The sequence below is a fragment of the Cricetulus griseus genome (genome assembly GCF_003668045.3).
Source record: "Cricetulus griseus strain 17A/GY chromosome 1 unlocalized genomic scaffold, alternate assembly CriGri-PICRH-1.0 chr1_1, whole genome shotgun sequence".
In the NCBI taxonomy this organism is placed as follows: domain Eukaryota; kingdom Metazoa; phylum Chordata; class Mammalia; order Rodentia; family Cricetidae; genus Cricetulus; species Cricetulus griseus.
The window spans coordinates 12,317,413-12,341,326 of NW_023276807.1; the positions used below are offsets into that span (position 1 = coordinate 12,317,413).

At 45.1% G+C, this 23,914-nt stretch overlaps 1 long non-coding RNA gene across 1 annotated transcript; it reads right to left on the reverse strand.

The window, feature by feature from the left end:
* Nucleotides 1-5,515: 5,515 nt before the first annotated feature.
* On the reverse strand, nucleotides 5,516-23,890 carry LOC103161665. The gene is made up of 3 exons (XR_003479456.2): nucleotides 23,837-23,890; nucleotides 15,369-15,538; nucleotides 5,516-10,483 (listed from the first exon to the last, which is right to left on the reverse strand). It is a non-coding gene; the product is annotated as an uncharacterized LOC103161665 (long non-coding RNA).
* Nucleotides 23,891-23,914: the final 24 nt, after the last annotated feature.

The following is a 23,914-nucleotide window of genomic DNA, read 5'->3' on the forward strand; positions in this document are numbered from 1 at the left end:
AGAGGAATATAAAAGACAGCCCAGGGTCTCTGACCAGCTACCCTGAGTAGAGGCAGCAGTCTGAGTCTTGGTGAAGAACTCCTGGATCAGCCCTTTCAGCCTGAGCTAGAGGTGAGAGCTAGTGTCGGGCTGCTTTGCTTTTCTGAACTTTAGCTTGAAGATGGAACCCCAATATCCGACTCTGCATCTTTTATTTTTTGGGTTACATAATTGAGGGAAAGAAAAGTGATATAAATAGTAAAAGAATAAGTAAAAATATCCCTGTTTGCAGATGATATGATGCTAGGCATAAAAGTCCCTAAAACGTCCACCCAGAAAACTTCTAGAACAAAACAAAAACATTTTTGAAAAAGAAAAATGGAAACAAAAGTGAGATAATTCACCTCGTGATTTCAAAATGTATAAAAAGCCAAAGTAATGCAGACACTTCAACTGTGTTCTGTCTGGCTGCCAAAAAGCCCCAGTGTCTCATTCCTGTTTCAGCCTCACCGAAAAGACCCCGCCCCATCTGTTGACCTGTTTGGTGGGGACTTGGGTCCCTAGCTAGAGAGGCTCTTTTACTGCTTCTTCCTTGCCCAGTTTAGTCCTGGCCAGTGAAACTTAGCAAGGCCACATCTCAAAATAAAAAGAGAGTGGAGCCTGCATCATAACTCAGTGATAGAATGCTTGCTTAACATGTGCAAGGCTGGGAAGTCAATCCCCAGGACACACACACACACACACACACACACACACACACACACACACACACACACACACACACACACACACCAGTGAGGGATGGAGAGGGTAGTGTCTCTTCTGTGAGCCTTTTGGAAGGAACTCAAGCTTTATACATTTTGAAACTTGCTCTGTATGCCAGGAAAACCTTGAAGTTTTGATCTCCCACCTCAACCTCCCAAGGAGCTACCATCCCCAGGCCTCGTTATGCAGAACAGAAAACTCAGCTTCTAGTGATGCAAACAAACACTCACCACTACCCCGAACACCATGAATCTATACTGCTATCCACAGATGGACATCGAGGCAGGGGCGTGGGGAGTGTGTGTACTTGAGTGTGCTTTCCTGCACTTCCCAGGTTTTCAGAACCAAGACCTTCTTGTGAAACTTGATATAAAATGATCAGGAATAACTTTTCCTTCTTTCGTCACTCAGTGTGTGCTGGGCATATGCCAAGAGCCCGAGGATGAATTTTAAGTTGAATCCACCAAGTACTGAAGGGCAGTGCCCTGGTATGGAGTCACACAAGGAGACCTAAAGGTTTCCTCCTTTATCTCCTTTGTCTGAAGCTTGAGAGGGGAGGGAGAGAGGCTCACACAAAGGCCTACAGTGGCCTGCAGAGCCACAGCAGGTGGCCGGGTGAAGCTTTTTTGGGCACAGCGAGATTCTAGAGAGGGCCCCTCAGCTGCTCTGGCTTTCTCTGACTCTCCATTTGGAGTGCTGGTGGTTGGTTGTGTAATAGATTGACAAGGTCATTCCCTGGGACGGACAGAGAATTGAACATCCAAGAAATAGAGAAGACCAGACCAGGCTGAGGAGAAAAGGAACGGATTTTCTCAGGGTGGGTAGTCCCCATGTCTGGAAGTCTGCTAAATAGACTCTGGGCTGGATGTTTTAAAAGGGTCCTTGGGTCCTTCCTTTTCTCCCATTAGTCCTGTCGAGATACCAACTCCCCACCCCCATGCCTTTCGAGCGTTTCTCTTTGCAGTATCTTCAAGGAACAAGGAGCTGCCACCTCTGCTGACTCAGGGAGCCTGGTTTTGCTTTCCTGTCTGCCTATGTCCCTCTACCCCTCCCTTATTCTGCCCTCAGCTGAGTCCTTCCTTGAACCCCCTCCCCCCACTCCCTCACCAGGAGTACTCTCTCCTAGGGCATGACTTTCACGTCACTTCAGCTTTTCACCCACCACCCACCAGTCCTGTTCAGTCCTTCCCACAGCAAGATAGCTTGGCTGTCCCTGCTTGGGATCCATTCTCAGAAGCAGGTCCATAGACTCTTGACTTTCCCTCAGAAAAGAAGGGCTGGAGAGAGCCACTGGACCCTCACTCAAGACTCCAGCCACTGTAATTTGGCACTAACTGCATGTGGCCTTGGGTTCTTGGAAGGTGCCAGGCTGTGTAGGCTTCGGGAAATTAATTGGGGCGGGGTGCAGTTATTTGTTCATAGGGAAGCCATCATCTGTGCCTAGTAAATATTCCAGTGTGGCTGATTTGACGTAACCCATACTCCCAGACATGAATCCTCAGCAATGCTCTTTAGGTATGTCCAATAAACTCATTGGTTTCCCAAACTGAACTTTGGTCTGCTTTGGTTTCTTGTTGGGACCTTAATTAGAGGTGTAGACATTGTTTACATCTCTCCAGAGATGAAGTTCTCCAAGTCTCCCAACACTCCCCAGGGTGCCAGTGATGCCTGCTTGATGCCTTTGTTCCCTGTCTGTGGGTCCTGAGAGGGTGAGGACCCTGTGGTCGTGCTTCCTACTCTAGGAGGCCCCAGGAACTAAGAGGCTGAGGAGGCAAAGGTGTGCCTTGTACACAGCATGACTCACTCCTTATAGTCCAGAGAGAACAGCCAATGTCTCATCTTACTGTAAATGGTTTCAGGAAGAATCACGTCACTTTTGTAGCCATGGGACCCAAGGGTACACACATAGCCTTCCTGGATCAGCCTCTGGCCCCTCTGAACACCCAAGCAAGCTGGACACCTCATTGCCTTCTCTTTCCCCTGGTGTGTCCCCTTCCCTTGCTCACCTGACAAACTCTGTATGGGCTGAGGCTAGGCAGAAATGTCTTTGCACTCAAGGTGCCTTCCCATTTCCCCCAGCCAACTGGCTCTGAGGGACACTTCCCTAGCATCTGAAACTCACTTGCACAAAGACATTCTGAATTGCACGCTGGTACTGCATGCCAAGGAGACTCAGGAGAGGCAATGCAGCTTTCTCTAGGGATGCTGGGAGGAAGTGCTCACTCTTTCTCTTCTCTAGTCTCTCTCAGGTGTCTGTGATGTCTTTCCAGTTGATGATGCTTATGAGAAATGAGCCATCATCTGAGCTTGGGCCTCCAGATGCTCATTGCTGTTGTATAGGTGGAGTTTGTTAATGACGTTCAGGTGACAGAATACAAATGAACTCTTAAAAGTTGTGTGATTATTTAGGCATGCGTCTTGCACAGGCTAAGCAAAACAAACAAACAACCTTCTCTATGACATGACATGACCTGTATCACACATGGTCTTGGATCCAAAGGTCTCGTGTCATAAGTCAAGTACTAAAGGCATTATGTTGACTGGGAAGGTGCTCACAGAGATGGGTTGCTCCTGGATTCAAGAGGGGTGAACCCTGAAGGCTGTGTGACCTTGAAATGCATTAGGGCTTCTGCTTCTGCTATGGGCAGAGAGGCCTCCAGAGTGCTGAAATCCAGAGTCAAAACATCCTGATGTGTCCTAGTGTGGTCATGTGACTCTCGGACAGCATTATCACAGAAAAAAAAAGGCAGGTTAGTACAGTGATGGCTGCTATGGAACTGCCCTTGAAAGAGCTGTATGAGGAGAATGGCAGGCTGATGGCCATGTGCATCCGCCATGCAGCTCTAAAGTGGGAGAGCATTAGGAGACATAGCATCATACTGTTGGCAGCCATATAGGAGTGTGTCTTAGTTAGGGTTTATACTGCTGTGATAAAACACTATGACCAAAAGAAGAAAGGGTTTATTGGGCTTACATATCCTGAATCACAGTCCATTGAGGGAAGCCATGGCAGGAACTCAAACTGGGAAGGAACCTGGGATGCAGAGGTCATGGAGAGCTGCTTACTGGCTTACTCCTCAGGTTTATTCAGCTATCTTCCTTATAGAACCCAAGACCACCAGCCCAGGGATGTCACCATCCACAATGGGCTCAACCTCCCCTGGTCAATGAATTATTAAGAAAATGCCCTAGAGGCCTGCCTGCAGACTGACCTTATGGAGGCATTTTCTCCATTGAGGTTCCCTCTTCTCAGATGGCTCTAGCTTGTGTCAAGGTGACATAACATTATCCAGCACAGAGTGCCTTCCAATCCCATAGGATAGATGTAGTTTCTGACTTTATTAGGGACTTGTATTTTTTTAAGGTGGGGGAATCAGGTTCTATGCCACTGTGCTTCCCACCATGACAATAATGGATTAAGCCTCTGAACTATAAGCCAGCCCCAATTAAATGTTTTCCTTTATAAGAGTTGCCATAGTCATGATGTCTCTTTACAACAATAGAAACTCTAACTAAGATGCTCATGTTGTGGTGATATCCCCCCCCCCGTTATGATAAATCTTTCCGCCAAAAGCCGCCTGAGCCCCACCGACACGTGTGAGCTTTATGACAGCCGCCCGCCCGAGATAGGCCCAAATGAATACACAGAAACTTGTATTAGGTTCAAAGCTGCTTGGCCAATGACTAGGATTCTCATCTTCTAGCTCAGTCTTAACTATCATAAATCTATATATTTTACAAGACTTATCTTATCGGACGCCTTATTGGTGTCCCTCCTTGCCGGTGGATTACATTGTGCCGCTGGAGCAGGAGCAGAGGGGAAAAAAGGACCCTTCCTATTTCTCCTTCGCTTAAATATGAGTCTCCTTGCTATGTCACTTCCTGCCTGGATCAGCACTTCTCTACTACATTTCCCAGAATCCTCTTTGACTCCTAGTCCTGTCTACTTGCTGTCTCATTGGCCAAACAGTTTTTTATTTAACAATCAATAAGATAAACATACACAGTACATTCCCCATCACCCCCAACCATAAAATTATTTTTGTTGCTACTTCATGACTATAATTTTGCTACTGTTATGAATTGCAATGTAAATATCTGATATGCAGGATATCTGATATGCGACCCTGTGAAAGGGTCATTCCACTCCCAAAAGGGGTTGAGGCACATTGTGTCTGATTGTAGCCATGTTGGCAGGAATGGGATGTTATAAAAGGGCCCCTCCTTTTGGCCATCAGACTACTGAAACAACAATCCCAAGAAATTATAATTTCCACAGGAATCTCATTCAGGGAGAAGAAAAGGCAGAAGCCTGGTGCCAGCCAGAGAAGGGACTTGTCTCCAGGAAGAGGTTTCATATGGTTCTGATAGCCTGTCAGGCCACCTTGCAAGAGAGCCTGGAGATGAGACACAGGATGAGGGTGGGTCAGTGATAAGTGTGACCACGCATAGACTAGGAATACTTACTCGTGTGTCCTTTTCTCCTAATGTCACAACCCTGAAGATGGACTTGAGGCAGGTGGTCACTGGGCCTCTTTGTTCTGCTACCTATGTGACCACGCTGGATAAATCTCCTTTCTCCACTTTTTACTTTCACTTGTCTGTTTATTTTGCACTAGTTATTTTTCTGTTACAAATAATGGTGATGAAAGGCAACTCAAGGAAGAGTTTGTTTGGGCTTACAGTTCTAGAGGATTAAGAGTCCATCATGGCGGGGAATCGCCACAGCAGGCAGCAGGCAGCAGGCAGCAGGCAGCAGGCAGCAGGCAGCAGGCAGCAGGCAGCAGGCAGCAGGCAGCAGGCAGCAGACATGGAGACAGAAGCAGGAAGTCAATCATTAAGCATGAAGCAGAGAGAGCAGACTGGAAGTATGGAGAGACAGTGAATTCTCCAAGCTCACCCCTAGTGATGTACTTTCTCTTGCAAGGCTTCACCACTTTCGCAAACACTGGGTTCAAGCACATGAGTCTCTCTCTCTCTCTCTCTCTCTCTCTCTCTCTCTCTCTCTCTCTCTCTCTCTCTGTGATTTCTCATTCAAACCACTCTTATTGAGGATGGGTGGCTGAGCTTGACTTGTCAGAGCTTCCAGGGCCCAGGCTCTGACTCTAGTGACTCTAATGACACCATCCACGGCTGTAGACTGTGTATTTTTCCTGTCCCTCTAAGAGGGCCCAGGAATCCTTCCATGGAGACTGTCTGGTAGAGAAAACAAGTGTTCTGCTAACCTTCAGCGCTCTGCAGTTCCAACTGGACAGGAACCAACTCTGCAATTTCCCCAGGAAACAAAACAGACTTCAAGGAGTCACGCCTCTGCTCCTAGGTATTGCACTCTGTCTTGGTTTTTAAACTTCCATCTTCTCAGCAATTCCTCACACACAAGCCTCTAAACTTGTTTGATTGGTTCCCCATCAGTGGCTAATACACAGTTATTTTTTTTAAATGTTTTCATTGTGTGTGTGTGTGTGTGTGTGTGTGTGTGTGTGTGTGTGTGTGTGTGTGCCTGATGTATGTGTGTGTCTATGCAAAAGCCACAACTTTCACCTCAAAGGGGATAAGAGACAAATTATTCTGGGGCCTGTCAACTCAAAAACCACAGCTCTCATCTTAAAGGAAATGAGAGAGTTTATTCTGGAGCCAGTTGAGTGACTATGGCTTTGAGGTTACCCCGGATTCCATGATCCAACATGGAAGCAGGTTCATGAAGTTTTTGTAGATTCTACAGAACAAAGAAAGTCATAAATCAAGGCAAGTTTAAAATAAATTTGTGCATACACCAGTGAGGCTGGTAAAGCGAGATGGGGGAAACTTTGATATAGGGGTCAAGATGCTATCTGAGCTTTTGAGTTAGTTGTCTGCTAAGCGAATAGATTCCACAAGGTTTTTATCTATTAGTCACAGGATGTTAGTTAGACACAGAGGTGGACAAGGAATGACTGTTCTGAGGGCTAGAACTAGCTCAGGATTAGGTAACTAGCCTCTGGGCTTGCAACATTCCAACCTGTCCACAGAATGGCAGTTCTAATCTTTTCAGGAGTTTCATTCGTAAGTCAGACGTGAGGGGCTGTGGCCTTGAACAGATTGATGTTAAACCAAGTTCCATGTTCCAAAGTGCAACAGATTGATGAAATTTATATAGTAATAGAACAAAGGAAATAGTAATAGAACAAAGGAAGTCACACCCTTTTCAAATACATTGGCGGAAACATGAAGTAGGTGTGTTGAAGCAAGGCAGAGCAACCTCTCCTACAGGCCCTGGATGTTACCTCACGGTATTCTTAGCCTTAGAGTTCTGCTAAGTTAGTACTGTAGAGAAGGTTTTTGTGTGTTAGTCACAGTATATTAGGTCCAATCTCCTGAGATAGAGGTAGGCAAGTAATAGCTCTATTGGTGAGTAAGGATAGCCCAAGATAAATTGTAAGTAGGCTCAGGAACGGCAGCATAGTTCTGCCAATCACTCCATAGTCATTGAGGTTCTAATAGTCAATCAGCCATGTGAAGGTTCGGTTGAAAATACAATTTCTCTCAGAACCTTGATTTCACAGCATGTGAAACATGCTTGTGTATATGTGATGAGACTAGAGGTCAGTATCTTTAGTCACTCCTCACCTTGTTTTTTTCTTTTTTGAGATAGAGTCTCTCACTGAACTTGGATCTCACCAATTCATCCAGACTAGCTGGCCAGTAAACCCCACCAATGTCCCCCAGGCACCTCCAGCACTGGGCTGATGCTAGGCATTTTATGTAGGTGTGGGGGATCTGAACTCAGGTCCTTGTGCTTGCACAGAAAACACTTGGCTGCCGAGTCTTGTCTCTAGCCTGAGATCGCTCTGCCCTTCAGTCAGTACGCAGGTCATAGCTTTCATCAGAGGCTCTGACAAGGCCACTTGGTGTCTAAGATATTTATTTTCTGCCCTTGTTTCTTCTAGCCCACTCAGTAGCTGATTTCAGAAAGACAAGTGGACAAAATAGGTACATTTGATCCTTCTCAGAAGTGGAAAGGCCTGGAAGCTGAGCACTGGGATTGGTTGCTTAATATGCTTGGAGCAATTGTCACCAGAGTCCCAGATAGTTTATGATCTGGGCTGGGAGCACCCAGGTTGGCAGTGGCAGGGGACTTTCCACTGTGTTTAAGCCAGGGTCTCTGTTGTTCATGCTGCATATGTCTGTCCCACCAGCTTCTGGCTATTCTCCTGCCTCTGCTTTCCATCTCACTGTAGAAGTGCTGAGATTATAGCTATGTTCTACTATGTGAAACCCAGATTTCTATAGACTCTGGGGATTTGAACTCAGAATTTGAATTTATTGTGCTTGCATGACAAGTGCTTTCCCCACTGAGCCATCCCCGCCCCCAGCCCTTCTTTCCTCACAAGAAAAGGCCAAAATCCAAGGTCTTTGCTAGGAGAGTTTTAGTAAGGAGGAGGAGAGTTTTAGTAATGCCATTTTTATTTTTGACAGCTGAATAGAAACTATGTTGAAAAAGCTATTGTAGAAAGACTACCTTCCCTCCTGGGATCAGGGGCTATGCTCAGGATTCATGAGGACACTCTGGCCTGGTAAGAGATGCATAGAGACACCAGAGTTCTTGCCATCTGTCTTGTGGGGTTCCTCACTAATTCATTCTTTCATTTTTGCTTGAAGTCTGTGATGAGCTCAGGTCTGGGTCAGGAGCAGGAATGGGGTCTGGAATTTTGGAATAGAAGGAATCCACAGCACACCTGGTCCCCGTTCATCAGGGAGTTTGGAGGAGGCTGAGACCCTAGGGGAGGGACCTGATTTGATGATGCGGGCCTGCGTGGAAGGAGTGTATAAGAACCAGAAATGTTTCTGATTTGTTTGGAGCAAAGCTCTGCTTAGAAAAGGCATGGGCTGAGAAGTGGAAGGGAGACTGTGGCCTTTCTTCCCTGGGACTCCCTCTGTCTACGTTTTATCTGGCAAACCCTTCAAGTCTCAGGTTCTTGTTTCCAGCCGAAGACAAAGCATGGTGCCTGGTTAGACATGCTTTTCCCCACAATTTATATCAAGTATTTCCTGTGGGATGATCCGTTTGTCATCTGTGATCCACATGCTCTTAGTGCAAAGTCTTGCACACAGTTGATGCTTCATGAGGAGTTGCACCAGCCTCTGGGTGGAGAATGAGGGTTTTGACTGTGCGTGCAGGGCAGAAGTCCCTATTTGTACTCCCAGGCTTTCCACCAAGATGTTCGGTGAGCAGTGAGGTCACTTCCCATCTTCGCTGACATGCAGAACAAAATTTGTAGTAAGTTTTCCCCAAGCTTCCTTCTAGCTCAAAAGTTGTGTACATCGCAATGGAGGGCTGTTTGTAAGAGTCTGATAGGCAGTGGTTGGGCTGCTCTTCCTTCTCTCTGTCCTCGCTTTGCTTTCCTCACTTCCATCACTGCAAGATCCACAGACTGACTCCTCTGAATGCGTCTCCCTGTAGATATGAAGTTTCCTGAGAAGGTCTGTTGGCCTCTGTACTGGTTTCTGCTGATCTGACCTCAGGCTCGCAGGTAACTTCCCAAGGCGCAGCAGCCTCCAGCTTCCAGGTCCTCATTCTGAGAAAGGCTGATCTGTGGGGTCACCTGAAGACCAGTAGCGGCTGCATCACATGCCCGGCTTCCCACAGATAGGGCTGGAGGGTCTGCAGCTGTTCCGGGAGATGAATTATGTGGTGCTGGAGGGCGGAAGGAGATGTCTTTCTTGATCACGCATTGTGCTCATGACAAATGACTAGGTTTCCTGAAAACGGAACTGAGATTTTTCCACTGACATTTGTGCTAGAGGAAACCCAAGCTAGATTCTGTAGATCATACGTGATTTGACAGTGTGGGATGCTCTGCCTCCTTGCTGATGGCAGATTAGCCTTCCTCCGCTGTTGTCTTGGCAAAAGGCTGCACCAAGGAGGTGGCCAAAGAAGCCTGTGAGTGTTTCTCACTGTTGTGGTTTGAGTGTGACATGTTCTCTGTGAGCTGTGTGCTCAAACACTTAGTCACTAGTTGGTGGTGCTGGTTGGGAAAGTTATGGAACCTCTAGGAGGCGGAAGTAGGTTACTGGGTGTGGCAAAGTGACCAGCTGCCTTTTGCTCCAGCTGCCATGCCTTCTCTGACATTATGGAATATATCTCCTTGAACGGTGAACCAAAACAAGCCCTTTCTTCCTGAAGTTGCATTGGTAAGGTGTTTTGTTACAACAATGAGAAAAGTGGCTGATCACTCACCCCTGTACTGACCACTCTCAGTCAAGGACATAGGAACACATGAACTTGTATGCAGGCTCACAGTGTCTAGCCAGGGATATCACGGTCTACCTGGCCCTAACATTGCCTGAAGAAAATTACTTTGGTGCTTAGAGGTGGCCAGTATGGAAAACACACACACACACACACACACACACACACACACACACACACACACACACAGCACTGCTTTGTCGTTCTATCACATGAACATCTTTAGGGAGGGGCTGCCACGAAGCATTCCAGGCCTCATCAGTGGGGGTGGGGGGGGGTTGGGTCATTACTGAAGGTCTGGGGCTTGCACATAGGAGGATCATAACCTTACTTGATTGGTCCCAGGGTTCATCACCCACTCCCTGCTTTGCATCAAGCCCTTTCTCCTCAGAGGGCTGAGTTCTGAGTGACTTTGTCCAGCACGTTCTTGTCTCTGCTGGGTCTGAAGAGGAAACAGTCATTTGTCTTGCTCTCGACAGTGGGCAAATGTCATCACAGTGTGGTGGTTCTCTATGTGGAAATGAATTGGGGTGGTTTACCAGTTACTTTCCTCATTGATACAACAAAATACCCAACAAAGTTCATTTGAGAGAGGAGGGGTTTATTTGGCTCACACTTCGAGGGGACAATCTATCACAGTTGGAAAGCATGGCAGTAGAACTGTGAGGCAGCGGGTCACATGACATCTGCTGTCTGGAAGTAGAGAGACGAATGCTGCTGCCCAGCTCACACTTTCCTGTTGATTCAGTTCAGGACCCCAGCACACGCAATTGTGGGTGTGGGTCTTCCTACCCTAGTTCAATCAACCAGAAACTCTCACAGACATCTCAGAGGCTTGTCTCCCACATGTTTCCTGATCCTCTCAAGTTGACAAGGTTAACTATCACCTGTAGGATTGGCAGCAGCTTTGTCATATGGTCCTGGCTTTATTATGAGCCTAAGAGGTAACTCGGAAGGATAATGACATGCTCTTTGCAAGCTTGGGACCCACCAGGGGTCTGGGCTTCTTTCTCATCTCTGTCCCTCTGGCCTCCTCTACTCCTCACTATGGACTGGAAAAGGAGTCTTGTTCAGACCTTCCTTAGACTGGGGGCACTGTTGGCCCAGGGTCATGTATGGGGTCATCACCAGCAGGCTTGGGGTCCTGCAGGAGAGTGGGAATCTGCAGTGCTTCGTGTAAGTACTCATTCCAGTCTTTTTCCCCCAGGTGCTTCTGGCCTCTGGGGGAAAAAGAGAAGCATAGGTCTTAGGCACTCTTCTACCCTGCCACCTAACATGGGCGTGGCTAACTTACTGCTGCCCAATCAATTCCTAGCGCGTGATAGGTGCCCAATACTGCTTTACAGCTATGACACTTTGGTAGAACCTGTCACAAGATTCCACAGAGGTGCTATGGAACACCTTGAGAGGAAAAAGGAGGTGTGGAGGTGAAAGGTTAACCTTAGGCGTTGTTCCTCAGGCACCCCCTACCCCAATTTTTAAAAGACAGGTCTCTCATTAGCCTGGAACCCTCTGAAACCATAGGGCCAACAAACCCCTTCTTCCATAAACTGCTTTTTGACACAGCAGCAGAAATAAAACTAGGACACGTGGTAAAACAATTATTGATTTTGGTTTAATATGATTTACCCATATAATTTAATTCTCAACAATGGCTGCATTGAACAACTAACTCATATGTTCCTGGAAATGTAAGTCAGCTCTTCTGGATCAAGTGTGAGCCACCCAACATATTGGCCACTGGGTTTAGGATGAGGTAAGCTGTGGCTTTAGGTTTTTGTTGTCATGCTAACCTTGGTCTTTAGTCTTTGGGAAGTGTTGACCATCACGTGTCTTCCCTAATGTCTTACAGTCCTTGGTACTGTGAGAGGCAGAGCTTTGAAATTTAGCCATAGAACTACCGAGAAGCTGGTTTTTTTTTTTTTTTTTTTTTTTTTTAAGATAGTTGTTCCCCCCCTACCCTATCAAGGTCTCTCAGGAGGCATTTACCTAAGATACAAGTCAGCTTCCCTGAGTCTCTGTCTGCAGACTGAGAAGTGTGGATTTCTAAGGACCAGCTCCCAGAGCTATCAGAAATGGGAACCATGCAGGTCTGGTTGAGGCCAAGTCTTGTAGAATCAAAATGGGAAGCCCAGTCCAGCGAGGGGACCCTTGTGGACACTGAAGGAGGAACTCCATTTATGTGGCTATGGGGAAGCTATCATCCTTGCTGGATGGAGATTTTCCAGTATGGCTGCTAACTGTGAGGGTCATGGAGTCTCTTTCTCAAACAGACTCCATGACTTTTACAGATAAAGGGGCAGAGGGTCACATGCTAAGTCAAAAGCTCAAGGACAGGGGCTCAGAGTGCTCCAGTGGAATCTGAAAACATGACAGCATGATCCCCATTGTACAAATGCTTTCTCTGGGAAGATGCAAAGTGATGCCTACCACCTCCTTATAAGGCCTCAACAACAAATCAAAATATGACTTTACCAAAAAACAATGTGGAATCAATGAGGTTATTGTGCTGACTTATGGACCATGGGTAAGAGCTTGTTTACAGAAGTAAGCCATACTGGAAAATCTCCATCCAGCATAGCCACATAAATGGAGTTACTCCTTCAGTTAACCTTCCCCAATCTCTATACTCCAGTACCTCTTGAGACATACATTAAATTAGGGCAGAATTACATACAAATGGCTGTGAGATACAGGAGGGGGCAACTAATGACCTTTCTACCGTCTATGAGGGAATATCAGCAGCCAAGAAGCTAGACTGTAGGGGTTTCTGATAAGTATTCTGATAAGGTGTGGCTGATTTGCTAGAAGGACCACACTCTAGAGCACCCCGATGTCCTCAGTGTTGCCTCCCATCTCCTTCTAGTCTCTGTTCACATGGTGCCATCAGTAACACTGGTCACTGCTGAATTACATCGACTCCACCCCGTCCTGGTCCTGTGCTGTTCTTCTCCATACACCCCATTTTGTAGCACTAAGCTTTTCCCCTTAGGTCTGCCAGTCCTCTGAAAGACATGAACTTTGTCTATGAAAGGTGCAGGCGCCAAAAGAATGAACAAAGAAAAGGTTAAGGTCTTGTACATTAAAGTATTATACATCACAGATTAATTTCTCATAAGCTGTGTGACTTTGGGTCACTTGTTTAACCTCTGTGTGACTTGGTTACTCCATTTGTAAAAAGGGGAACAGCAGAATCTGAGTCCCTGTTTGTTGAGAAGATGAGAGTAGGGGTCAGAGAGATGATTCAGAGGGTAAAGAAAGGGCTTACTGTGCAAACCTAATGAGTTAATCCCTCAGCCACCTGAGTGGTGAAATCCCAGCACTCTTATGATGAGATGAGCAGCAGAGACACGAGAATCAATTGGAAGCTTGCAGGCCAGGTAGTCTGGAACACGTGGAACATTGAGAATAAGAGTGACCATGCCTCAGATTTGTAAATGAATAGATTGATTTCCCATCTACTCTCTCCCACACATAAACACCTCCCTACCACCATCCCCACAGGAAACCATGTTTTTTATTGGCTTGGTAAAAACTGAAAGCCACTCTTATATAATACCAGCAATGTTGCATTGTTATTTTAAGGGAAACTGTGGAAGTTGTCATTAGCAGTTCAAGTGTGCTTGCCATTGACCATGTCCTGGAAGTTCTAAGCATGCATGTTCCTGTGTGCCAAGGCGATACATGTACACAAGCGTCTCAGCTGGTGTCACTCAGAGAAACAGACAAGCAAGTTGGAAACGTCTGTAATGTGCATGGCAGACCTTGCAAAGGTTTTTGAAATAATGAAACCGCTCACTCTGTGCAATGGGAAGATGTCTGTTTTTGCTGGGTATAAAAAACAGATGGGGGTGGGTGTGGGCTGGGGAGACACTTTAGTCAACAAAGTGCTTGCTGTGTAAGCACAAGACTCTAAGCCCAGAAGCCACGCACAAAACCAGGCACAACGACCCATGCCTGTGATCCCAGTGCCAGAGAAGCAGAGACACGAGGGTCCCTGGGGCATATTGGCCAGTCATCCTGGGTACACTGGTAACAGGGTGCACTGGTTCAGTCATAGGCTGAAAACAAGGTAGAGGACATCAGATATTGTCCTCTGGCTTCCATACATGTGCTTGCACATGTGCTTTACACACGCACACACACACACACACACACACACACACACACACACACACTGACACATCATACATGGACACACAAAGGGAAAGCCAGGGGCTGAGCAATGCATTTAATACATCCAATAAAAATTCAAATGTAAAGAAACTGTTGAAAAGGATGTACCTAAGCAAAGGTCAACTTTGGAGATGGTACTTCATTCTCTCCCTTAAGGAGAAATTTATTCTCCACTTAACTCATTTTCTAGATGGTTGGATTTTTTTTTTTTTAACTAGCATATGTTATTTGTAACAAAACACCACCGCCAAGGAAGGCATTTCCACACAAAAGCAAAGCAAACTAGGAAATCAGACCTGATTAGCATCTGTAATTTGCACATATCAAGCTCTCTGAATGGAATGACTGAAAACAGCCTTGGTTGGTTTCTTGTTCCCTTCAGGGTACTGCCCTAAACTCTGGAATGCGACACACACCACTCTTGGGAGGCAGCTCAGCCATATATACGGTGGAGAGTGAGGGAGAAAAGCACCTGATGTTGACCTCTGACCTCTGCACATGTGTATGGAGACAAAAGGTCAACTCACATATATGTATGCTCTCACCCACCCACACAAACACATGCACACACATCAAGGGACATATTTAGAAGAAGAAGTCAATAACTCTAGATGGGAAAGCCCAGGACGGTGCATCTTGCTTGAGCCACCAAGAAAAGGACCATATACGGGGCAGCCATGTCAGGATCTCTTTGTTCACTGCTGCCCCCGCCAGGCTAGCTGGATCACAGTTCTCCAGTTCTTCTCACCTTGCTGTGGGAGCACTGGTTTACAGATGTGTTACTGTGTTTGGTTTTACCTGAGTGCTGGGGATATAAACCCAGGTCCTCATGCTTGGGTGGCGAACACGTCACCCACTGAGCCATTGTCTCAGCCTCTTTTCCTTCCTTTTGTGCCCTCCCTGCCTTCCCTTCCTGTTTGTGCTGGGAATGGAACTTAGGACCTTAGGGTCATGCTCGCCAAGTCCTCTCCTAACTCACTTATATAGTCAGACTTGTCTCAGACCCCCCGGGGGTGTGAATAGATGCACTTTTGAGCTACACCTTCATGGACATTCTTAACTCTGTCATCCCAGCCATAGTCAGCATTTCCAGGACACACCCACTTGCACATTCAGCAGGCACTGACACCCGAGACCTCTGACAAAGAACCACATCACTTCCTTTTCACACATCACACACCTCAGCTTCAGGTCTGATCCTGGACCAAGTGAAACCTACCTCATTCACACCTTTCATCAGGCAATCCCAACTCAACTTCCAGAGATGGTTGCAGGCATTTGAGGTGATTGTTCTTCGAAGCCCCTGTCCCTGGGGCTTCTCAAGCAGTGGCCAGTATGTCTTCATCCTTGTTCTGGTTGACCAGGCTCCCTGAGCACACATTCAGGGTTCTGAATATTGATGGAAATACAAGGTTATTTTTGTTATGCTCTCTATATATTTCTATTCGTGCTCAAGGTTATTGTACCTATGTAATGTAAATTTCTACTAGAAATTTATTATTACAAACCATTTAGGATAATTAAGAAATACAGATTAATAGTCATCTAACAATAGAATTTGTAGCCTTGTTAGGTATGTTTTAAAGGTCAAATAGAGATATATTTTAGATAGATAGATAGATGGTCTTCAAACACTTCAGAGATCTACAGAATATGGCATTTAAGATGTCTTAGTAACATAAGACTTTTCATGACATATGCTCCTGGCAGAACCAATTTGCTTCAAAAAAAGGATGATGAACATCAAAAAACCTCCATATGGAGTTTGCTTTCATTTGTGGCAAAGATAGACACTGGGCAAGAAACTGCCCTTGCCTTGACAGCTGGCAATTGGACAACTGGATGAGCAGGATACAAAAGGGGACTGACAAACTTTGCTAAGACAAGGTAGGACAAAATTCCTGCTTCACAGAAAAGTCTGTCAGAGATTATAGGCCTTTAGGTCAAAGATGGATACCCCAACATTGTAGAGGAATCTTGGGTGACTATCCAGGCAGCCAGATGTCTCTGTTATTTCTATAGGTTTTGAAGTTGTTTGCTCGTACTTTCTGTTTATTCAAGTAAAAGTATATCCTTCTTGGGTCACTGATGGGGGTGAAGACTATATAGCTATGCTGTTTTACTTCTTACCAAATTCAGAAAAGAAAATTACAAAAAGAGATGTAAAGTTTATAAGGTTGAGAGACATAAAAGAAAGTTGTTTATCTAAGAAAATGCTTTAAGGTCTACAAAGGTATTTTTAGGATGGTAATACAAGTTATTACAGAAAGTGGTTTAGGTACAAATCTTTGGACTCATTAAGACAGGATAGATAATAGAGTAGTTTCTCCAAATTTGCCAAATACCAATGGACTAGATATTGTGAATGTAATTCTTATCTGATAATTGTTCTTATCATATATAGTTTTACTGTGTTAGAGTTAAACCCTTTCCTTTTTTATTTAGACAAAAGGAGGAAATGCAGAATATTTATTTACACTGCATGAAGAAGTGTCATTGTGATTGGCTTATTAAAGATCTGAATGGCCAATAGTTAGGCAGGAGAGAATAGGCAGGACTTGCACGGATAGAGAGGACTCTTAGAAGAAGAGAGAGGAGATACCAGCGAAACCCTGGAGAAGTCAGGCATAAGGTACAGAGGAGAGATAACTGAACAATGTGGCAGAATGTGGGTCAATAGAAACGGGTTCATTTGAGTTATAAGAACTATTGGGACAGGCCTAAGCTAAGGCCAAGCTTTCATAATTAATAATAAGTCTCTGTGTCATTATTGGGGAGCTGGTGGTCCCCAAGAGAAAGTCCAACTATACTGTCATGTTATGACCTGGCATGGACCCAGCATGGTTGGTCCTCAGAAAATTGAATGTTTCTGGGTACAGGAAGACAAATGTCAAAGCAGGTCTCTGAAGCCATATCACTTATATGTGCAATCTAGAAATGTTGACCTTGGTCCGAGGAGATGGCTCGCTGGGTAAAGTACACAAACATGTGTACTGGAGTTTGACACTCAGAACCTACGTTTAAAAATCCAATCCCTGACAGTTTAGATGCTTTGGAGGAATGCAAGGTTGACACTAGCAGACACTAGCTAGACTCAGTGTTTCTAGAAGTGACCTAGCCCAGACATTCAGAGGAGGGGAAAATTCAAGAGATCATAGTGAAGAGAGACATAAGTCTCTGATATGTGACTATTCACTTGTGTTTGATATGTGGCTGTCCACCTGTGTCTGATATGTGGCTGTTCACCTATGTCTGATATGTGGCTGTCCACCTGTCTCTGATAAGTGACTATCCACCTGTGTCTGATATGTGGCTGTCCACCTGTCTCTGATAAATGACTGTCTCCACCTGTGTCTGATATGTGGCTGTCCACCTATGTCTGATATGTGTTTGTCTACCTGTCTCTGATAAGTGGCTATCCACCTGTGTCTGATATGTGGCTGTCCACCTGTCTCTGATAAATGACTTTCTCCACCAGTGTCTGATATGTGGCTGTCCACCTGTCTTAGAATTTTCTCTTGTTGCTGTGATCAAATACACTGACAAAGCAATTTAGGGGAGAAAATGCTTATTTTTGGCTCATAGTTCTGGGTTATAGTCTGTCATATTGGGGAGACTGAGGGAACTGGTCACATCCAAATGCTCCATAGCACATCCATAAGAAGGAATAGGAAGTGGCGAGTGCCTGCATGCCCTCAGCGCCCTCTCTCCATTACAGGATTCCGTTCTTTTGGAATGATGCCATTTGAAGTGGGCAGGTCTTGCCATCTCAGTTGATGCATGCAAGATAACCTTTCATAAATTATTTTAAAGTGGCGGTGCAGTGAGCTTAGTAGGTAAAGGTCCTTACTGACAAGTCTGGTGATCTGAGTTCCATTCTCTGGACCCACACGAGCAAAGGAGAGAACTGACTCCTACAAGTTGTACTCTGACCTCCACACATGATATGGCACTCATACACACACACACACACACACACACACACACACACACACACACACACACACACACTTAAGATCTCCCTGAAGGCATGCCCAGAAACCAACCTCATCTAGACAATCACCCATTGAGACTCCTTTCCTGGTGACTCCAGATTCTGCTGAGTTGAGAATTAACATAAGCTATCACATCACCTGACCAGAGGGGGTAATCCTGAGCTGTGGAGTGGTTGACTGCTTCCGTCCCTGTAACTCCATATAATCTGCTGGCTGCAGGTGAAAAGTGAGGCATTTCAAAGAGATGTTCACATGCTGCCCTCTCTGATGGCCAGCTCTCTGAACAGAGCCCAATGTAAAGATTCAATGCTTGTCTCTGCTCATTGGCATTTGTGGTGATAGCGGCACAAACACTGAAGGCAACACTGGGAACAGCTCAGCTAACCTTCATAACCACTGGGACGTGGGCCTCAGAGCTAAGCCTACAGCGGAAAAAGTGAGGGTCCAGTGCCCAACACTTGTGGTGGACTCAAGTGGGCAGTCTACCTTCTGGGGGCATGGTCTGTGGCCCCAGACTCCACTCACACCCATGCCTATGGGCAGAAACTAAAGACAATACACTTACAACCTTGTAATGAGGAGACAGGTATCAACTCAAGCTATTTGATGTGAAATGTATAGTCCTAAAGACCCCCAGGCTGCAGGAGAAAGATGTCAAGCTTCTGGAGGTGTGTTGTGGTTTGAGTAAGAATGGCCCCATAGGCTCATATATTTGAATGCTTTGTCGTTAGGGAGAGGTGCTATTTCAGAAGGATTAGGAGGTGCAGCCTTGTTGGAGCAGGTATGAACTTGTTGGAGGAAGAGTGTCACGTGGAGGTGGGCTTTGGGGTTTCAAAAGTATAAGCCAGCCCCAGAGTCGCTCTCTTCCTGCTGCCTGTGGATCTGGAGGTAGATTCTCAGCTACTTCTGTACCAAATCTGCCCGTGTGCCGCCATGATGATAATGAACTAAACCTCTGGAACTGTAAGACAGCCCCAATTAAATGATTTCCTCAGTAGGAGTTGTGTGGTATGGTGTCTCTTCACAGCAATAGAACACTGACTGAGATAGGGTGGTTGAACTTACAGCTGTATACTGAAGATTACTGGTAATGAAAAGGCCCCTCCCAGCCGTGGTTTCCCCACTTATAGAATGAAGGTGGTGCCAGGATCTGCAGAGTTGCAAGCCACAGGACTAATAGACAAGGGCACTATCATTAGTCACCAGCGTTGACCTCAGCAGGTAGACTTCTCCACAGTAGCAGCTGTTGCTGCCTCGGCTTAGCTCGCCTGTCTGCAAAAAACGCTAGCACAGACCTAGCCGGCTGGGAGTGGGTTGACTCCCAGCTACACTGGAGCCTATGATCTCAGCCTTGGATGTCAACATTGGCAGGCTCTTCTGTGCTCAAGGAGAGAATATGTGGAAGCTGCTGCCAAGAGGGGAAAAAAGAAATGGATTTGCCCACATGAGCCCAGCCCACTGATCTGTCTTCAGAGACAGAATGAGGAAACTACCTCTTTGATCCAAAGCTATTTTTATCTGCCTTGGAACAGTGCTGTGTTAAGAGTTTTGTGGGGAAAGGGGCCACCAGCAGGCTGACATGATGATTATTGTTGGCTCAGTCCTGTAAATGGCATTTTTTTTTTGTCTTTGTGGATGGTGCTGGAGGGTCCAGATTTGGGCCACCTGCTGATGGTGTCCCTCCTCATGGGCCACAGACACTGTCCAAGTGAGAAAGGAGGCTATGATCGTTTGTGTTATTTGTCAACCTGACACAATCTAGAATCACTTGAGAGATGGCCTCTGAGAATACCTGTGAAGGATTATCCTAATTCCAGTCACTGAAGTAAGAAGATGCATGCACTGTGGATGGCGCCATCTCTCTGGATTGGGTATACACAATTATATGGAAATGGAGGAAATGAACTGAGCTCTGGCATTCATGTATTCACTTATTGCTCTCTGCTTGTGACTACGGGTGTCATGTGACCAGTTGTTTCAAGCTCCTGCTGCCTTGACTTCCCCGCTATGATGGACTGGACTGTAATCTGGAATTAAGAACCAAATTAACCCACCCTAAGAACTCAGCTGCTCTGGCCAATTCCCTGGTTCTTAGCGTGAACGGGCCTCATCCAATCTGAATAGAATTGGATGACAGGGTCAGAGCCTGACTGCTTTGATCTAGACACTGGCCTTCTTGACCAGACTCAGATGTTAGCTTCTCCTGGCTTTTGAGCCTGCTGGCTTTCAGCTAGAGAGACAGTATTGGCTATCTCTCTGTGTTTCATTCTTTAGACAAGGATAGAACTCACACAAGCAGCTGTCCTGGTTTTCCAGCTTGCCAGCTGAAGATCTTGGTATTTGCTAGCCTTCATAATCATGTAAACCACATTCTTCATATATTTTCTTTCACTCTCAAATTATACACATAAATACACACACACACACACACACACACACACACACACACACACACACACACACACGTGCGCGCAATGATTCTTTTTCTTTGGAGAATCTTCACTAGTAATATACTTGTTTTGTCTGTGATTTCAAACCCCTAAAATTCATAGCAGACACACAGACTAGAGAGCCCTGGGATCTAATGGTGAGAGGTAGGTTATCTTTCTATCCTGTGCATGCATGTTCACATGTGTGTAGATCCATGTGTGTGCACACATAGAGGAATCAAAGGACAACCCCAGGTGTCATTTTCTATGTTGTGTTTGAGATAGGGGCTCAAACTTTCCTACATAAGCTAGGCTATTGGTCATGAGGCTCCAGGTATCTGCCTGTCTCTGCCTCCCTTTTAGCTATTGTTGGGATTACAAGAAGGTGCCACTGTACCCAGCTTTTTGCGTGGGTTCCAGTGATTGAATTCAGGTTCTAATGCCTGCCAGGCAATCACATTACCAACTGAACTGTCTTACTTTGAATTTCTATTGCTGTGATGAAACACCATGATCAAAAGCAGTTTGGGGATGAAAGGGTTTATTTGGCTTACATGTCATGAATCACAGTCCACTGAGGGAAGTCAAGGCAGCAACTCAAGGACACTAGGACCGTGGAGTCAGGAGTTGATGCAGAGGTCATGGAGGGGTGATGTTTACTGGCTTGCTCCCCTGCTTTCTTATAGAACCTAGGACCACCAGTCCAGGGAAGGAAACATGCACAATAAACTAGACCCCTAATTAAGGAAATTCCCTATGAGTTTGCCTACAGCCAAATCTTATGGAGATGTTTTCTCAGTTGAGATTCCCTCTTCTTGATAACTCTTCCACTACATCAGTCCTGGGGATAGAACTCAGATTATCAGACTTGGGGGCAAGCACCTTTAAGCTGAGCCATCTTGCATGTGTCAAGTTGACATAAAAAAAATAGCCATCAGATGAGCCATTGCACCATCCCTGAGCTAGGTCTTGAAAGAGGACTTAGATACTATGTAGCATAAACACACTCTTGTCATTGATAGAACAACAGCTTTCAATACCCAAAGGGGTCATATTTTGGTTAGGGAAGAAGACAAAAAGGATGTGGATGGAGCCTAGAAGGTAGGTGTCCCCTAGTAGGTCTGGTGCTCTACCTCTCTGTTGTCTGAGCTGGACAGAATGCAAAGGGTTGTGGTGAGTGTGTGTGTGTGTGTGTGTGTGTGTGTGTGTGTGTGTATGAGTGTGTATGTGTGTGTGTGTGTGTGTGTGTGTGTGTGTGTGTGTGTGTGTTGGGAATGAAAAAAGCAAACATGTTTGACTATTCTTGAGGAGAGGATAGACTGAAAAAGTGAATTGAATAATTTTTATTCAGCTGCAAATGTTTACATTCTATATTTTTCTCTAAGGCTAAGACAGTTAACTTTACCAGTTGTTATATAAAAAACCAATGGACTAGAGATAGACACATCTCTGTTACTAGAATGCTTGCCTAGCCTGTATGAGCCCAAAAGTTAGATTCCCAGCTCACCAAAAAATAATTTGTTTATATAATTTTCTTCCTTCAGCCATCATACTCTGTCCCAAGTTATGCCAGTGGGACTGTGCTACACTGTGACCTGCCATCCATCCATCCATCCATCCATCCATCCATCCATCCAAGTAAATGAATAATCAGGGCTGACAAGATGGCTCAGCTTAAAGGTGCTTGCCCCCAAGTCTGATAATCTGAGTTCTATCCCCAGGACTGATGTAGTGGAAGGAGAGAACCAACTCCAGCAGCTTGTCCTCTGACCACATGTATACTATGGTAAATACACATACATGTAACGATAAATCTTTCTGCCAATCTGCCTGAGCCCCGCTGCCATGTGGGCGCCTGAAATAACACACAGAGATTAATCTTAGGTAAAATGCTCTTGGCCAATGACTAAGATTTTCTTATATGCTAACTCAGTCTTAATTATCAACCATAACCATTAATCTATATATTTGTAAGACTTATCTTATAGAGGACACTGGCTGTATGCCTTCTCTCTTGCCAGTGGATCACATGGCGGCTCCACAGAGAGGAGGGGGAAGAGAGCAACTTCCTCTTTATCCTTGCTTATATTCTGAGTTGGCCTGCTATGTCACTTCCTACCTAGATCACAAGATTTTACTACATTTCCCAGAATCCTCCTTGACTCCTAGTCCCGCCTAACTTGCTGCCTCATAGGCTTTATTCAACAACCAATAAGATAAACACACCCAGAAGGACCTTCCTCATCATCTCCTCTTTTCTGTCTAAATGAAAAGAAGGGTTTTAACATTAACATAGTAAAATATATAACAAAACAGTTATCAAGTAAGAACTATAGTTACAATATTTAGTCCACTAACATTTAGCGAGATTTAAAGAAAATATTCTATCATCTGTCCTATCTTTGTGAGTCTAAGGTCTTATATGTAACTTATCTTCTATAATAACTAAAGAAAACTATAACCATAACTATTTGTATTCAACTCCATCAAAGACCACAGAAGGATAATATATAAACTCTAGAATTGACAGAGACATCTCACTACCTGGACAGTCACCCAAAGTTCCTCTGTAACTTTGGGGCATCCATCTTCAGCCTATAGGCCACAGTGTGACCTGCAGGCTCTCCATGAAGCAGGAACTGTCTTGTTTTGCCAGTTCCACAGTCACTTTCCTGTGGGTCCTGGCATGTCCAAGTTTATACAGCAATGAACAGTCTAGGCAAGAGCAGTTTCTTACCCAAATGGCTAATCTTGCCATGTTGAAGGCAAACTCCATAACGAGTTCCTTTAATGTCCATCCTCCTTTCTGACGTAATTGGTGTGCCAGGAGCAGTTGTGTCTCACTGTCATGAAAAACCCTAAACCATTTAAATGCCATGTATTCTGTAGGTCTTTGAAAGGTTTGAAGACTATCTATCCATCCATAATAGACTATCTATTATACTTGACTATATAATCTGTATTTAATTATGCATTACATTTTAAAAGATATGTATAAACACAATACCTAAACAAGAGGAGAAATATACATATCACAAAATTGATCTTAAAGTTGTTTCAATAAATGAAAATCCACACCAAGGCAAAGTATTCATATCTATATCCTATTTCCCCTTTTTCCTTTAAAAAGAGATTGACTGTGATCATGACCATTTATAACCAATCCCATTTAAATGAAAACAAACATTTATAAACAGTATTTGGAAATTTGGGCGTTGTTCATTCCAAACTACTTCCTGCTGGGTGGGGGGTGATGTCCTTACCATGGGGATCATGATAAAACACAGAAATCCTGGGTATAGTCGTCTATGACTGCATCATCTCAGCTGTTTTGGATGTAG